This window comes from Sus scrofa, chromosome 2, assembly GCF_000003025.6.
Source record: "Sus scrofa isolate TJ Tabasco breed Duroc chromosome 2, Sscrofa11.1, whole genome shotgun sequence".
Lineage (NCBI taxonomy): Eukaryota > Metazoa > Chordata > Mammalia > Artiodactyla > Suidae > Sus > Sus scrofa.
Window position 1 is genome coordinate 19801367 of NC_010444.4, and position 18843 is coordinate 19820209.

The following is an 18843-nucleotide window of genomic DNA, read 5'->3' on the forward strand; positions in this document are numbered from 1 at the left end:
ACTTTGACTATAAATTTTGCTGTATTTTCTATTCTTCACAAATTAAAAGATTTTTTTTTAAATCTGGACTCTCCTAAAAGAATGTATATGTATACACACACACACACACACATAATTTCTTGAGAAGAAACTCAGTCTTTTCATTTGAGATGAAATATTTTTATTAAGTACTTAATTATAAATATAGTTATATTAATTTCATGTTATTCTTCCTCTTCCGCTATAATCTTTCAAAGTTGAGACATTTTGGTACAGGACTCATTAACTACATTATTATTAGTTAGTTTACTATCTTTGTCTTTATTTGCTACTGCAAAGATTCACATAACTGTTAACATTTCCTTCAGTTGTTAAAATTTTTGGAGGAAACAGACATTTCAATAAATAGCTACAGCAGAGTTTCCTCATCTGTAATGTGGGAATATTAGTTGTGTTTTTATTACTCTATTATTTATCTATTTCTGCATAACAGATTACTCTAAAACTCTCTCCAAGTGTCTGTGGGTAAAGAATTAAGGCAGAGCACTGCAGGTAGGCTTGTCTTTGCCCCATGGTTTCTAAGACCTCATATGGAAGACTCAAAGACAGAGAACCTAATATTATCTGAAAGCCTGTATGTACACATGCTGGTGGCTTGCTATAGGCTTAGCTGGGATTGTTGGCTAAAATATTCCCATGTAACATTTTATGTGACCTGGGCTTCCTCACATCATGGTGGCTGGGTTCCAAGAGCAAGTATCCCAAGTGAAAGAGAACTGCCTCATAAGCGCTGCTGCAAGGATTAAATCAGTTAATTACTGTAAAACACTAAGATCATTATCTAGCACCTAGTGCTTCATGAGAGTTAGCTACTATTATTAATAATAATATTATTAACGGTAACTATGCACATGAAGTATGTTAGTCATAATATTATACATAGACCCAGGGTAATTTAATTCTAATGCATCAGGGGAGGGGTACTTCTATCACCTTGTTGATCACCATCCAAACCTGTTGTTTATTTGGAGGCTGTGCCCCTATTCTTACTAGTACTCTATGAGCTTTAGCAAGAGATTTTAGCTGACATTGAAAGAGCTAAACAGTGCATTCCAAGAGGATTGTGACAAGTTTTGAGTTCTAGTGAAGGAAAGCTGCCAGGAAGGATGATAAAGAATACTACCATAATCAGAGAAATAAGATAATTTGGGAATTCGTGGAACTGTGTCACCAAGTCTCAATGTGGTGATTGAATCCAAGCCATACACTAATGCCTTCATTTGTCAGCAATTTTATTTTCCTGTGTGATGATCATTTCATTCAGCTTTGAAATGAAATTTGTTCCAGTATGTAAGAACATGTAAACAATGATTTTTTTCAGTTGGAAGTTATGTATATAGTAGTAAAGAAGAGTACAGAGGCACGGAATGGAAATTAGAAAAGACACTACTTGACCCATAACATAGATTGCTTTCATCTAATTAACATCCAGTGCATATTACAACTGAACTTGAGTGGCTGATCCCTTCCCAAAGAACTCTTACGGTGACTGCCTATATCTCCATTATTACTCGCGAAGAAAGACAGTGTAACTTGTAGTGATGGTAATTGAATAAATACTTTTCCTATTCTTCTACAAAAATCTGAAGCCATCAGGATTATCTTCTTGATCTTTGGTCAGTGAGTTAATGCTTACATTCATCTTAGTGACTGTCTTCTTTCACCCTGCAGATTAGTTCCAATTCCTTTTATAATGTCATTCACCTTAGGGTTGACAAGTACAGTATCAAAGAGTCCATTGGTCAGGTTTTGCAGAAACCAGTAGTTCTGAATTTGTGATCTCACATTAAGCCAGCATGGTCTAGGGTTTTTCGTTTTGTTTTGTTTTGTTTTGTTTGTTTTTTGGCTGTACCATGGCATGTGGAAATTCCCAGAAAAGGGATTGATTGAACCCACGCTAAAGCAGTGACCTAAGCCACTGCAGTAGCAATGCTGGAGTCATAACCTGCTGCACCACAAGGGAACTCCAGCATGGTCTAGGTTTTAATACTTGAATCCTAGGCTTTGTTGTGAAAGGCCTCTATTCCTGCTATATTGTCAGGAATGTGTGTTGGTCTGTGAGTTTGCTATTGGTCAAAATTGGGTACAGTGTCCAGGTTACTGGCAGCAAGATTGAAGGACCATGGGAGTAGTATTGTATGTTGAACACAGATGTCTCTTTTCCCTCCTGGGACAGTCATGCCCCATTTTGTCTTACTTGAAAGTCCAAAATTAATTTTCCTAAGGTACACAGGCCTTTCACACTGGGGATAGAAAGTGAAATGTCAGTATTTAGATAGTCAGTGGAAAAGCATGTACTAATTTGGGGGTGAGAGGCCTATAAAAGCATATACTATACATGGAAGCTTGAACTGTATAAAAATAAAGGAATGTGCCTCAAGTTGACATTCAAGGTCCTACCCAAATTAGCTCCCCTTCTCTTAGTCTTACTTTCTTGTCTCTAAGAATCAAACTTGCTACTTGTCAGTCTTTGGTGAGTAATGAGCATCAAAGGAGACTGTGCATGGAGGCAGGATGGTGTAAGACTAAGTGCTTTGCAGTCGAATAAGGCTGGGATCAAATGCTCCCTCTGCCATTAATCAATCATTAGTATATTTTTGTGTGTGTGTGTGCACATTACCTAACTGAAATGAGATTAAAATCTTCTTTGTTTAAATCATAAGGACTGCTCAAATGGGTTAGACAAAATTTTCTTACAGTTCATATAGCAGAATAAATGTCTGAGACTAAATAGGAAAAAAAGATTGAGGGAAAAATGAAAAATCAGTGAGACGTGCTTGTCCTCTATATATACTACCAAGGCTTTGTACCTTAATAGAAGGATAGCCTAACAGATTGCTGGAACCTGACAGATAATTCAGACCATTGCTCTTTGTATATATAGAAAGGGAGTATATGTAAAATTGAGAGTTCAATCAAATATGCAGGGAAGAATGTGATATTTAATGAATGTGATGATACAATTGGATAAAAAAGAAAAGCAAATTCTATCTTATTACATATAAAAATTTCAAATGGAAAAAAATTTAAAGCAAAAATTAACCTTACTTTGGGGCAAAGTTATCGTGTATGAAGTCAGCAGACAAAGATTTGGAAAGAATGTGTCCTTCATGATGAAAAATGTATATCTATTGTATACAGATAACTTTTAAAGACATAAAAAGATAACCAAACAGAAAAATAGCCAAAATATATGAATAGGGACGTTTAAAAGAAATCCTAATAACTTAAAAATGTTTGGAAAAGTTTTAAAAAATCATTGGTATTTTGGTAAATGTTAAGTAACAGAAATTTACCTCTTAAGATACAGCTCACTTCAGTAAAGGGCAATAATATATTTCTGGCGGATTGCAGGAAAAAGAGTATTCTTGTACATTGCTATATAAAGAAGTGTTCCACCCTATTAGTAAAATAAACTGGCAATATCTATTAACTTATATACTGGATACAGGTATTGACCTAAGAATTCCAATTCCAGAAATCTATTCCTAATAGATAAATCTATAGTATGTAAAAACACAATTATAAGGATACTTATTACAGCATAGTTTATAGTGGAAAAAAACAATAATAAAATGATTGCCTATCAGGAGAGAAATAAAGAAATGAATTCACTTCTTTTATTTAGCCAATAGAGTGAATAGATATTAAATGTGCCACTTGGATTAGGAGAAATTTCCACAAGATATCACTGAATGAGACAAAGTGAAAGTAAAAGTGTATAAAATATGATTCTATTTGCATAAAAAGATGAAAAACTTTAGGTTATGTATGTGTTTTAAGTGCTTTATTTTATTGAACCTAAACTACTATTGATTGTAAAACACACCAGCATTTCATATAATGTAAAGAAAAAATATTGAGGTTAAACTCTGACAGAAGGCTTTTTTATCACATAGAAAATTTAACTTTCATTTAAAGAGCTCTTTTAGATTTAATGAGATATCAGTGCTTCTCTCATGTAACTTTTGTTTTTAAGTAAAAAGGAACATGTAAGCAAAATAAATTGATAAAATGTTATTGAACTTCATATCCACAGTAACTTTCCTGAGTCTCTTCCAAAATGAGATCATAGATACTGGTTTCCACCAATGTCTTCCTCTGTGATTGAGATAATTAGCATCTTAAAAATGAGAACTCCAGCAGTGACTGCAGGCTTTTTTTTTTTCCAGGACCCAAATACTCATTATTTAGATACTGATGTACCATTAGAAGATAGTAGCCACTATGTCATCACTTGGGTGGTCTGCAGCAATTATAAGATGCATTTTAATTTCAAACATTAAAATATGACAAAGATGCATCTTAGAATTGATGAACTATCTATATGCCTGTGTAAGTAATTATATGATGATAGAGAAAGGTAGGGAAGAAAACATGTTAACATATGAGGTATGTGTAGTAGAGCTGGTACGTGATGTGGACAGAAAAGATTAGGAGTGAAAAGAAGTCTGTCAGAAAGGGGACAAAAAGCCATATTGCACTAAAAACACAGTAGCTCAACACAATATTGAAGGAGAACAAAGCAGACTGCCACTACTAAAATTCAGGACTCACTTTATAGCTACAGTAATCAAGACAGTGTATTGGGAGTTCTTATTGTGGCTCAGTGGGTTAAAGACCTGACATAGTATCCATGAGGATGAGGGTTTGTCCCTGGACTCATCCAGTGGGTTAAAGATTGGGCATTGGTGCAAACAGCGGCATGGGTCACAGACGTGGCTCTGATCCACTATTGCCCGGGCTGTAGCGTAAGCCTCAGGTGCAGCTCCAATTTGAGCCCCAAACCCTGGCACTTCCACATGCTGCAGGTGTGGCCGTGAAATAAAAGAAAAAAAAAAAAAGATAGCGTATTGGCTAAACAATAACCAAATAGATCAATAGAACAGAAGAGAAAGCCCCAAAATAGCTTCACATAAATGGAAGCAATTGATCTTCGAAAAAGGAGCACTGGCAATACGATGGAGCCCATACAGTCTTTTTAACACAAGATACTAGAATAACAGGACATCACATGTAAAAGAAAAAAAAGGAATAATCTATACACCAATTTTTTTTCACAAAAATTAACTCAAAATAGCTCATAAACTTAAATTGTAAAACACAAAGTTATAAAAATCCTGAAAGGTGACATAGAAGAAAACCTAGATCAACTTGAGTGTAATGATACCTTTTAAATAAAACACAATCCATGAAATAAATAATCGATAAGTAGGACTTTATTAAAATTAAAAACATAAGCTCTGTGAAAGACAATATTAAGAGAATGATAAGGCAATCCATAGACTGGGAGAAAATACTTGCAAAAGACACATCCGATAAAGCACTATTAATCAAAATACACAAAGAACAGTTAAAACTCAACAATAAGAAAACAAACAGTCACGTAAAAAATGGACCCAAATCCTTAACAGACACTTCACCAAGGAATGTATTCAAGTAGCATATAAACATAACGAAAAGATGCTCATAGATTTTTATTACAGTTTATAAAACAGTTTATAACAACTTTATTTATAATTGTCCAAACTTGGGAGCAACCAAAATTTCCCCCAATACGTGAACAGATAAATAAACTGTGGTACATCCAGACAATGGAATATTATTTGGTGTTAAAAATAATTGAACTATTATCAAGCTATGGAAAAACATGGAGAACCTCATATACATATTACTGAGTGAAAGAAGCCAATCTGAAAAGGCTACATACTGTATGATTCCAACCATATGGCATTCTGGAAAAGGCAAAACGATGGAGACAGTCAAAAGATCAGTGGTTGCCAGGGCTGGGACGGATGAGGCAAGGGGAGAGATGAATAGGCAGAGCACAGATGAATTAGAGGGCAGTGAAACTATTCTGTATACTATTAATGGTGGATGCATGTCATTAGGCATTTTATAGACACATAGAATGTACAACACCAAGAGTGAACCTTAACGTAAACTTGGACTCTGGGTGATTATGGTGTGTCAGTGTGGGTTTATCAGTTGCAACAAATGTACCACTATAGTGGGAAATGTGGATAATGCGGGAGGTTGTGCATACATGGGGGTCGGGAGTTTAAGGGACATCCCCGTACCTTCCTCTCAATTTTGTTGCAAAACTAAAACTTCTGGGAAAAAAAAAAACAGTCTGAAAAATATGTTCGTTAATTAATTGATTAATACAGTCACAATATATGTGATTACACTTTTGTATTACTGTAACATTATATTTGTTACAGATAAAAAAAATGTTTTAACTCTTTAAATCCAAGGAAAACAGGCTGTTGAAGGACTTTACAATATGCTCTGTACACTGTGTGGTTGCATGAGTTCAGAACACATTTGAAAGTATTAAATTGAGAAAGCATATGAGGTAGTTATAGCAGTTATTAAAGTTATTTTTGTCATTGTGTGTGACAAGTAAGAAAATGTGATTTGCTTTTTTTTCCCTTTAATTTCTAGACATTTCTCCATTCTTATCCTGTTTCCCTGAGGGATGCTGAGAACATAGCTATTTTTCAACACTATTTGTTGATAGAATGATCAATAACAGAAGTTGGCTGGAATCAACTTTTCCTATGGTGAATTTTGTAAAATGTCAGCCATTTAAGATATTCTGTCAAAAAAAAAAAAAAAAAAAAAAGGCAGTCCTATGATTTTAGTTTTAGGAAAACTCCGATAGTACATCTTCTTCTGCAGATTCACAGAGCTTTGCGGGACTTGTAGTAAAATGGTTTTATTGTGCTGGTAATTTTCCAGAACCCTCAATGAAAGAGACTACATTTATTATGTGTAAAGCTTATCATGGTCCAGAATTTTTGTGTTCTATGAAGTAGAAAGATACTGGTTTATAGAAACTGGTTTGGATTACTAAGATGAACTGGAAGGGTGTGGACATATCACGTATTTGTTAGTACAAGACCTGTAATTTCCTTTAGGATTTTAAGGGCAATGATTTAGGAAGGAATTGGTGTACATTCCTGCACCAAAAGCGAAAGCAGCTTTTTTCGACTATATTTTTTGACATAGGGAACATGGTAAATGACAGAAATCATGGTAATGATGTGGATAATAAGGGAATATGTGTATTTATAACAGGGTTATAAAGTTGTAGTATTAGTTTCCATTTTAGTTTTGCTGTTTTCAACAAGTGTCAGGGATTCATTTGGTGGTCCTAGTAAGAGTGAGTTGAGTTTGAGATCCCGAGTGACTCTCTGTGGATACGGTATCATTTGTGTTATTTGTGTTTTTGCAGTCTTGGCTTTCTTAAAAGAAAAAAAAAAAAAAAAAAAAAAAAAGTCAGTCAGACTCTCCCGGCAAAGAGGGGTGGGGTGGTTATAATTGTCCTTTTGTGATGAGGATAAAGAAAGAAAAGTATCCAGAGAGGGTGGAGTAGGGGAAAGCTGGAAACTTTCACAAATGGATCTTTTTCACTCCAAAGTTTTCTGCCCCATTGGAAGTTGGTCAAGCTCTCCTCTCTGAGAAAAGGAGTAGATGGCACTTTTTTGCTTTGGAATTGAGGGGAAAATGTGAAAGCTATATCCGATATAGCTCCTGGGGAATTAACCTTAGGGGCAGGCTAAGGATTAAAATGAGAGTCCCAACACAGAGACATCCCTAAGCTCAGCCTCAACTGCTTGAAGCCACCTTTCCTCACTGGTCCAAGGGGCTTAAATTTAAAAAACCTACTTTCAATAGCAACAGTGTGTCAGGGAGAGCAAAGGAAGCAATAGTCTGGGACTCTCCCTGATTGGTTCTGTAGGAGCATCCATTGCTTTTATCAGCCTTTGTTTGTTCTCTTGTTTGTTTCAACAGTGTTGGGGGTCCACTCCCCTCTTAGAGAAAAGCACTGGGTTTGCTACTATTCTAGATGCGGTTTTAATAATTATGATTTTAGCAATAAAAAGATGAGACTCTACTTCTACTCCATCTGGAGTGAAGCAGTTCCCATACTTATTATATAGACTGAAATGACCTGGGCAAAATGGCTTAACATTACAGATTCCCCAGAGTCTGGCTGTTTGTTTGTTTTCCCTAGAGAGGCTGATTCAATAGAGTGTGGAATCTATTTATTAACGAGCTTCCAGGTAATGATGAGATAGTTGACCAGAGTACTGAAATTTGGAAACAATAGTTCTGGGCCATTTGTCGTTGGAAATGGGGATGTAAATGAAACATGTCCCATCCTCATAATTACTGTAGTTGGCCCAATGGTGATCTGGCTAAGTATTGTTCTGAAAATTTAGATGGGGTCCTGTGATTTGTGAAAACTCTAATCACTCTTAGTTTAAATGAGTGATCATGCTTACCCTATGTATATTATAATGTAATCAAAATTACAATCATCTTTCTTTAGCCATAGAGAATAAAACTATGTGTGAAACCAGTCTATGCTGAAAAAATTGAGAGGCATGTTAATTAATGAATTACTTCTTTATCATCAGTGTACTTGGGGTGGGAGGCAGCCAGGTATAGGGAAAAAGACTGGATTTTTAGAGTCAGAAAGACTTGCATTTAGATTCTGACTCCAATACTTCCTACCTATAGACAAGTCACTTCACCTATCTGAAACTTGGTTCGTGCAGTTGTAAAATAGAGGTGATAAGACCTACCTAAAGAGGAGGCAGTGAGGACTGAATGGAACTAACCACGCTGTAAATTCCAAGAGACTGAATGAATCTTTCTTATTTACCATTGACCACCCCAAACCTGCACCCTGAAGACCATGCCAGACACATAATTCAGGCCGAAAGCACTAACTTTTATTAACATGATCATTATATTCATGGAGAATATTGTACTCACCTGTCAAAACAGCACCAGTAATGAAGTGCTTTCCTCTTCTCCAGTTTTCATGTGCCATAGGATTATGTTTTTAATCCCATATGTACTCTGCTAACCACTCACTTGTTCATCCATGGAGATATAAACACGCCGAGTAAATGTTAAAAGCATGAAACCCAGTAACGCTAATGAGAATCATGTCATTCATTTTCTCAGTTCAATGTAGCCTTTACCTCTCAAAAGTCAAGGGGAATGAAATGAAAATCACCAAAACACAATCATTGCTCTTCTTCTTCTTCTTCTCTTTCCCAACTCCTTATAAACTACCCTCAATTAAAAATATACATATTTATATGAATGAGTAAATATTTCATGGTAACATCAAGCTTCAGTAATTGAGATCAGGAAACTAAAGGAAAAAAATGAAAAGTACTGCTTTCCTTGCCTTAGACATTGACACATTAGTATGATTAAAACACTGGGAAAATCCCAGGGTGTGAGGAAAAGACCAGGTAGCTTATAATTGGACACCTGGATCTGTGTGTATATTTATGACTGTATTTATGTTTATATCTATATCTATAACATCTCTATCTATATGTCAAGTTAGAGATTATAATAGTCTTTAATCATAATAATACCTAATACACATACCTAATATTGAATAATATTAAGGACAATTGTAAGCTCTGAAAATCTATGTAAATTAGTTTGTGTGTGCATTTAGGCAGAATAATAATATTCAAAAGTAAGGTTTTCTTAGATTCCCTAATCTTTATTTAAGTTAAAGCTTTATGGGTATGCAATTTTCACCTTTCCTTCAGCCACTGACATATAATTAATGCCCTGAAACCAAAATATTAAAAATATGAGGGAATGGAAAGTTAATTGCTATATTTTGCTTATAATGGCCCTCAAGAAAATTGTGCAACCTGGACCAGTAGAAGCACAGAAGGTATGAGGAAGGGTGTTAGTTTTAGTATAAGTTCCAGAATAGAGAAGATCCCTTTCTTTTGGTCCTGGTACATTGAAACTGTATCTCTCTCTGCTCTCTCTCTCTCCCTGCCTTTCTCTGTGTCTGTTTCTCTCTCTCACACACACTCACATACAAACGCACACAATTGTAAGAATCAGGTGTGTAGAGTATTTCTTATCCCCATTATTTATCTCCCATAGTTTAATGCTTGACACATATTTAAGAATCAATTAAAATCTGTTGATTTTTAAGTGAGCTGGGTTAACATGGCATTATATCATATAAATAGATAAGAGAACTGTGATCCACAGAAATTAGGGGATTGAATGATTTCCCCAAATGATACAGCAGGGTGGGGGTGGGGATCTAGATATCAGAGTGGAGTTACCTTTATCTGGAATGAACAATTAACCTTTCCTCTGGTTAATTGTGTAGGCACAGGAAGAAGGACATGTTCTGGCCCTCTCTGTGGCAGGCTGATGTGGGAATCTCCATGATCTAGCTTTCGTTATTTGTATTTGCTTTATAAATAATAATGTAATGGCCACTAAAAATCTCCAAAAGTCTAGAGGGGTGAAAAATATACACATTCAAAGCTTACTATGGTGTTATATGAGAGATCTTATTGTCCAAAGCATTGTCACCTCTCTGAAGGATTGGGTATTTTACTTAGTGTAAAATACACACAGCCTATATTTTAATATAACCCCTTTTTCTAAATTCTTAATATGAAGGGAATATATACCTGTTCAGGTACTATGTATATACTATATATGTAGCTATAAGAATAAGTCTCACCAATAGAATGTTTCTTATGTTCCAGAAACTGCAGAAAAAGGCTTTGTGTTAGTTTAGTCTCTATAGCTATGGGGGTAGTAACTGTTATTAAGTCTTTGGATGATGCGGCGATTGGGGTTAAGTTACAGACCCAAGGTTATAGGAGTACTGAATTGTGAATTAAGAATAAACTGAGCATTTCAAATTGAACCTGTAAACCTAGGTGGTAGCTCCTGAGGTGCTCACTCTCAGAAAGGCAGCCTGGCCTATAGATCAAAGAGCTTGGGTGTTAGAGCCAGTCCAAACTGGCTTCCACGTCTGACTGCAACACTTACTACCTGTGGAATACTGGGTCAGGATCTTGGTCAGTGTGATCCCCAGGTTCCCCAACTGGAAAAATAGATATAACATATCTTACAGGTTTCTTGGGCAGATTCAGTGAGCTAATGTATTCATTTTACTGACTATTTTCCTGGAACATAGTAGTAGATATACAAAAAAACAAAAACAAAAAACAAAAAAAAACCGAAAAACAAAAACAAAAAAGCTTTTCTATATAAAGTTGTTTAGGCTTAAATAAACTCTACTAACAAACTGTCCCTAGGCTTATTGAGAAATTTAAAGCTAGACTGCTAGAGTCCATCTACCCCAGGATAGAAATGGATTTCCATCCCCAAAGGATGGGCAATTCCTTATTCCCAAACATCTGTCTAACTGCCCATCCTCTGTCAATAAAGAGACTCTGGGGGTCTGTGTCCATCTGATCTTTTACTGCTGCCTATGTCTATGATTCCCAAAGTGTGTGCCAAGGCACATTACGGTGCCACATCAAACTCACAGGGAAACATTGAGACATCTTAAATTGTTAGGAAAACACAGTGATATTTGACTTTTGTCAGACACTGTAGGGATTCCTAGCTCAAGGTAGATACATTTCAAAAACAAAACAAAACAGAGAGTTCCTGTTGTGGTGCAGAGGAAGAGAATCCAACTAGTAGCCTTGAGGTTGCAGGTTTGATCCCTGGCCTCGCTCAGTGGCTCAGTGGGTTGGAGATTGGTGTTGCCGTGAGCTGTGGTGTAGGTCGCAGATATGGCTCATATCCTGTGTTGCTGTGGCTGTGGTGTAGGCCAGCAGCTGTAGCTCTGATTCGACCCCTAACTCTTAGCCTGGAACCTCCAAATGCTGCAAATATGGCTCTAAAAAGCCAAAAAAAAAAGTAGGTCACATTTTGCACAATCACTATGTTCCTTTCAATAGTGTCATGTCTTTGGGAAGCTGGGTTTTCAGCAGCTACTGAAAAAGAAAAAAAAAAAAGCAAGCCCCATGTGAAACCAGTGTAAACAGGAAATGAGCATGGCAGTGCCTGATCTGATTCCAAGCTTTGAAAAGTCCAGTGGTCACCACCACTTGTGGTAATTTAAGAAGGAAGAAAGATAGTTTTTCTTTCAGCTGATACACATTACTTTTTCAAAGAGCTAATAAGTTGTCAGGATGTAAATACTTAAGTTGTATGGATCTAACTGCCTACTAAGTGGAACCGTTAGGTATTTAACAGCAATTCTTCAAGTATGATTTGTGACCCACCTATACCAGCATGATCTGGAGAAACTTGTAATGAATACTCTTGAAACAGAATTTCTGGACTCTGCATTTCTCAGGTTCTCTGGTCAATTCTTATACATGCTGGAGTTTTAAAATCACATCACCTGGAATCCCCTAGTGGCTCAGTGGATTAAGGATCCAGCATTATCACTGCTATGGCTCAGATTGCTGCTGTGACTCAGATTCAGTCCCTGGCCCGGGAATCTCCCCATGCCAAAGGCACAATCAAAAAAAGTGAAGTAAAAATAAATAAAAATAAATAAATAAATAAATTAAAATCACTTACCCAAATTCATATTTCTGTCCAACATCTCAGGTTATAATTTTTTTCCAAACCTCTTTTTTTGGAAAGATTTGTTTGCATCCTCCGGGCTCCCTACCACATAATAGTTTATATTTTCTTTAAAACAATCCCACCCTCTTTTACCTTTCTGTCTTTAAAGCAACAGGAGTGGAGCCACCAAACAACAACCAGGAGTAATACCCATTTGAAGGACCCAGCCTAGGTTCTCCCTATTATCATTGTTTATGGGAACAGTCAGGTAGTATTGATTTGTCACCTGGTGATGTTAATTACCAGCCAAGCGTTCAGATTGTTTCTTTTTCTCAGCTCTCAGCTTGATCCCTGAAGTTTCAGCGTGGAGTTGGGAAGCATTTAATGGAAAGTTAATCAGCCAAATCCTCCCAGTTCAGAAGTTATTCGCTGGTCCAGGCCCATGCCTGGAACACCAGGGTATCTATGGACTATGGGTAAGCAATTATTTACGGAATGCTTCCCAGAGGGCCTGAAAGAGGTAATGACCCTCAACAGGGACCTTCTGGAGTGCCTAGGAGCCATTTATATACTGCAGAGAGAATGGCCTGACTCATTATATTTTAAAGATTTGTTCATTCTGTCAAAGAAGGAAGCAAATAAGCAGAGGGTTGCTTGCTTCTGAAGTGCCAACAAAGAGGATTTCTTTTTTCTTCTCTCTCTCTTTTTTTCCCCAAGCAACAGCATCCTATCTATGGTCAGTGGAGGGTGATGTTTTGTGCGTTAGAGACACAGGTAATCTGGATTTGATTTGCATGTTAACTTTTCTGCTTTCAGTCAATAACTGTGCGACGTCTCTGGCTAAGCATTTTGGAAATTGATTTCCGGAGAGAATTTGCATTTGATAATTTAAGGTATTTTGCACAACTGCTGGCATTTGGGGGAAGAAACAGAAAGTGGTGTGAATGTCATACAAAGAGGATTCGAATCCCCATGGATAAGAATGGTGGTCACTGCTAGAGACCACAGCTTCAAATGCCTGGGACATCAAGCCTTTGGGGGTGATGTCATGCAGTGGAAAGGGTAAAGCTGGCGGTCTGTCTGGTTTTGAGTTCTTATACTGCTCTTGGACAACCCACTTTCCCTCTATTAACTTTAGAATCTCTGACCCATGAATCAGACATAATGATACCCACCACATGAGGTGTTGAATCTCTCCTAAATATCTCAAGATGTATCCACATCCACATCCTGACCATCTCTTACCCCCTTTAGTACAGGCCACTATCATCCCTTCCTGAAGGATACATTCCTCCTAGTCCTCTCACCCACTTCTTCTCCACTTGTGCATTGCCCCAATCCCTCTTCTGGACTCTAACTGAATTCTGTGAAAATAAAATAAAAATAAATCTCTATACCTTCAGTGACTTGAAAACTCCCTACAGTGGTTCCTCTGAGCCTTAGATTCAAGGGAATGTCGCTGGTCCGGCCGTGTGGTTCTTCAGTCTCTTTTTCCACAGCTCCTAGCCTAAGCCTGCCTTCCAGCCCCAGCAGTGTTCTGTGGCTTCCCCAAGGGCACTGAAAACACCTTTTACAACAAACCTTCACCTCAGCTGTTTCTTTTTGTTAGAAATCTCAACCTCTGCTCCTTGCCTGGGCATGTTTCTCATTCTTTCAGTCTTAGAGAAAGTTACGCATTTTCTAAAATTTCTCTTTGTCCTTGGAGATTTTAAGTGCCATTCCATGTGCTCCTATGTCATCTCACATATAGAATTTCTAGATAAAACCTGTGCATTAGAATTTACAGCTCTGTAATTGCCTTTCTTATACTTTAGACTCTAAAGTACAGGACTCAGCTTTACAAAGTACAGGACCAGCTTTGTGCTGTCTTTAATAAAAGGTAGATTTGATCAGTATTTTTCTCTATAAATAGAGGGTGCATCTCAATAAGATTTTTGTATGAATTAGATAAGGTATTAAATGGAAAATGTCTGCAGCAGATGCTCAACAAATCTGTTTCCCATGTATACGTACAGTGTGGTTTACTGGCTTATGTTTGAGTCATCCATTCATTCTTTCATTCATTCAAAAAATGGGTAAAATGCTACCATGTCCTGGTTACTTTTTCACACACTAAAAACACAGAAACAATACAACATAGCCCATCTATCAAGCGTTCATATGATCATGGGAAGTTTTGGGCAATGTGGGTATGACTTTGTAGTTGGTTTTGTCAAGTACTACAGAATGCCTTTTTTTTTTTTTTTGCATTGGACAAGCTAAGTTTTACTGTTAAATATGGCTTGACCTTCAAAGATCTGCTCTAGAACTTATCTATATTATCAAACATTTTAATCTTCCCTGGGGTCCTTTTGACCATGTTCTTAGCAACTCAATGAGCCCAATCGAAATTGAGCTGAGAAAGCTTGTGATGCGCTATCAGGGGAACTGGCTTATCCCTAAAGTGCCTGTTGAGGCTCTCTGCATCCCTGTGGGCTCTTCCATGTTTTGTGTATACTTCAGGAATTCAGGAAAAAGGAAAAGGACAGTGAAGAAACTGATGCCTTTTTCAGGGGGATTTTGAGCAATTGTGTGGACCCCAAAAATGTTTCCTCTTTGCTCTTAGACATTGTACTTTCAGTTAGGTAACGCTCACAGATTTTCTTTCCATGGACCATCGACCATACAGGGAATGAATCTAATGGTGTCTAATTTAATTGGCAAAGGTTTATTGAGTAACTGCTGGGTACATTTACTATGGCTGAGGCTGGAGGTTATTGGTGAACAAGACAATCTTATTCCTTTATAAAGCTTTCAGTTCATGGGAGACTTTCAGTTGAAAAGATAACTTGTAAAATATATATTTAGCCACAGCTTAAAACAGTACACAGTGGCAGATAACTGCAAGGTGCAAAGAAAAACAAGACAACACACACACACACACACACGCATGAAATCTCACCTCTTCTGTGGATAAAGAAAGACTAATGTGCTTATTTGATGAATCTCATTTTAACGGTGAAACCCAAAAGTTGGAAAACATCACTCAGGCAAAAGAAGAGTTGGAGACTGAGAGAGCCTTCCAGATTATGGAAGCATTACAACTAAATGCCTAGCCATTAGAAAAGGCCTGCAGGGTTTGAGAAACTAAAATAAGGCCAGTATTGGAAAGGTGGAGATGAAATTGACAGCACTAATAACCTAAACCTAGCCAGAACACAGATTGGGACTTGAACCCATGTGCCGGCACTCGAACCCAGCCTAAACCTAGTTTGGGACTCGAACCCAGCTAAACCCAGATTAGGACTTGAACCCACAGTTTTAAGTTAGAATCATTCACCCTGTGTCTGAACGCACTAAGGTTCAGGTTCTTCATGTCTCTGTGCAGAAGGAATTCAGCAAGAGACAAAGTGATAGGCAAGAAATAGATTTATTAGGATAGGATGCCTGCGAGAGATGCAAGCAGGCAGGCAAGGAAGCTCTGCTCCAGGATCCTGTAGGCTAAGGTTTTATCCCCCAAGGGCAGTGGGGATTGGAAAACCTGTCTGTTCCTTTTTGGGAGTAGCAGCTCCTCCTTGGTGTCCCTTAAGGTGTGTATTCAAATCGGCAGAAGGGCAGTCCTCAAACTCTTGCCCTAGGTCTGAATCTGAATACAGGCCTCATCCCATCCCCCACCCAACGACCTGAGGCAATTCTCACACTTCCACTAGTCGAGCAGGCCTGCTTTGTTCTAAGGGCTTTTCTGAGCAATTTATTTACTTACAGTGGCTCCCAATGTTCCCTAAGTTTCCTGTTGTCTGTGATCCATTACTGGGCCTTCTAGAACTACCTGTGCCTACTCCATCCCTAACAGAGACTAAGAAACTGGTCCAAATGAGGCTGGCAGGAAAGACAGCAGTCAGCCTGTGCCAGGCCAGATCATGTTCATTTTAAGATGCTATGCTAAGTGCTTAAGTACTTCCCACTTTAATTGTCGTAACACTTGTACATGTTAAGAGTGTTTTTTGAAGGAACCAAATTCAAGCAGCTTATGTGACTAGTCTGAGGTCTTTTAACTAAGAGGTGAAGGATTGGGATTCTAACCAGTCTATCTGATGACAAATTTCTTCTTTGCCTTCTTTCTTCCCCTCTCCCCCTCCTCCCCCTTTCTCTTCCTCCACCTTCTTCTTCACTGTACTGCACTGCCTCTATGCATATAAAACACAAATGGTTTTCACTTGTCCTCAACTTTAACTGTCCAGTAACTAAGGAAGGAAAATTCTTTCTGCTTTCCTACCTCACAGGACATCTGGTTTCTCTTCCTTTTTCTTTATGTGTTGTATCAGAATGGGGCTGCTTTGGAAACATACAGAGAAAGAGATATGAGTTCTCTGCTATACAGAAAAACACCTGGTACCCCTGGACCCAGGTGTCCAGGGACGGAATGGGCACTCTGCAAAGACAGCAGCCCCTCCCACCACCAGAGCCTTTGTCACCATCTTGGGTTGGGAATTCTTAAGTCATCTCTCCCTAAAATGGAATCTCTTTGTGGACATTTCACCTGCATTCCTTTTATATATTCAAAAATTGTTTTCTTTTTCACAGTCCAAGACTCCAGCACAAAACACACAAAAAAATCATCTCATTAAGAAAAATTGTGCCTCATCCCCATTACTGTGTGACACAACCATCTCCCTAGTCTCAGTCACTTTTTTCTTTTCTCCTGTAAGTACAGCATCCAACATTTACACAAATTATAAAAGCTGTGCCTAGAGTAATCATTTCCATAAGCTCAGCAAGGCTATTCTTCACTGCATTTGTGTTTGGAATTGCAGTCAAACTGAGTGAACGTCCTCCTTCTCTCTGACATAGCCGCTGCAGATTGTGAATTATGGCTAAATACCAAAGTGTTATTTAATGCAGCCAGGAAGGAATGGCGTGAATTATCGCCCATTACCACTTTACACCCAGAGATCATTCTCCAAGTGTGAGGCTATTCTCTTAGCCATGCCAGAAAAATTACACAGGCTGCTACTAGTTTTTATTCCCCCCTTAGGCAATGCCAGAGCGATAAACATGATGGGAATGAAGTCTGGCCATGTGTATCTAACAGCACCGAAGAGAGTGGCTAGCTCAGTGCTGACACAGCATCCAGCTTATGTTAAAGGTTTAACACATTGCCTAGCTCTCTTTTTGGGTATCACATTCTGGGCAGGAGCACGCTCTGTGTGTCTGGTCACCAGTCTCCGCATATATCCTGTTAAACAACTCAGCTCTGGCTCTGTCACTCTAATAGGAAAGGAGAGCTTTGTATTGCACTCAAACTGCAGTGATGTGGGGCTGATTTTCATGTTCTCAGAGCAAGTAGGGGCCCTGCATAGGCCAAGACTTATCTGCTATCCCACATCTGTGTTTTTGAGGTTCCCACCTCCAGCTCCTTACTCATGGTTGTCAACCATATCTGATGCCCAGCCAGTTCTATGTGATCCCACCATCCACAGCTGAGTGGATTTTTTCCCCAAAGGAAGCTAGTTTTAATGTCGTACAGAGGGAACTGCATAAAAACTCTGCTGACCGATGCAGTGGAGATATACTGGATCTAGCAGATCCTCTTCCTGGAGGAATTATAAAGGTAATTGGAAGATTAGTAGAAGGGCCAAAAGCAGATATGACAAGCTATTCAAAGGATAACTTACTTAGGATAATGACAGCACCAGACGGGAATTAACAGTCTCTAGTTGTGTAGATACAGAGGAGTCAATGAGGTCAGCAGATATTTATTAAATATTGACCAACATTTTAGTTGCTAAAATAAGTTTTTATCTCTGTAAAGTGTGTGAATATATGGCCTTTCCTATATTTTTAGATTTCTGATTATGCATTTTTTTCTTATCATCTTGTAAGCTTGTTGCTGTATGGATGTCCTCAGTTTTTGTGAGGCTTGGTACATAGCTAAGATCTATAGTAATTATTTCTGCTGGATGCCTGCAACAATTCTGCTATAAAGTATTTGTTACTATTCAATAAATTGCTTGAGTGGCTTGAGTAACTCTCAGGTTTTTGCAACCAAAACTATCTGATTAACCTCATAAAAATTATGTGAGAAGATATAGGTATGCACACAACATACCTAGCACAGTGGTTCCTCCAGAGGGTCTTTAGTATGGAGTTTCATGGTAATATTTGTCACCCAGAACCCATTTTTCTCTTGTAATATCACTTCATTTTTTTTTGGGGGGGGAATAAGTGAGATAATCTATCTGTACCATGAGATGATAAATAACCCTATTGACAAATGGGATTTCTCTGCTTTCATTTAGTTCTGATGAATTGACACACTGAACAAAGCCTTGATACTGAGAAGGACAAATAGGCACATTAGGTTTCTCCAGAGAAATAGAACCAGTAGGATATAGATATACAGTTGTCCCTTGGTGTCTGTGGGGG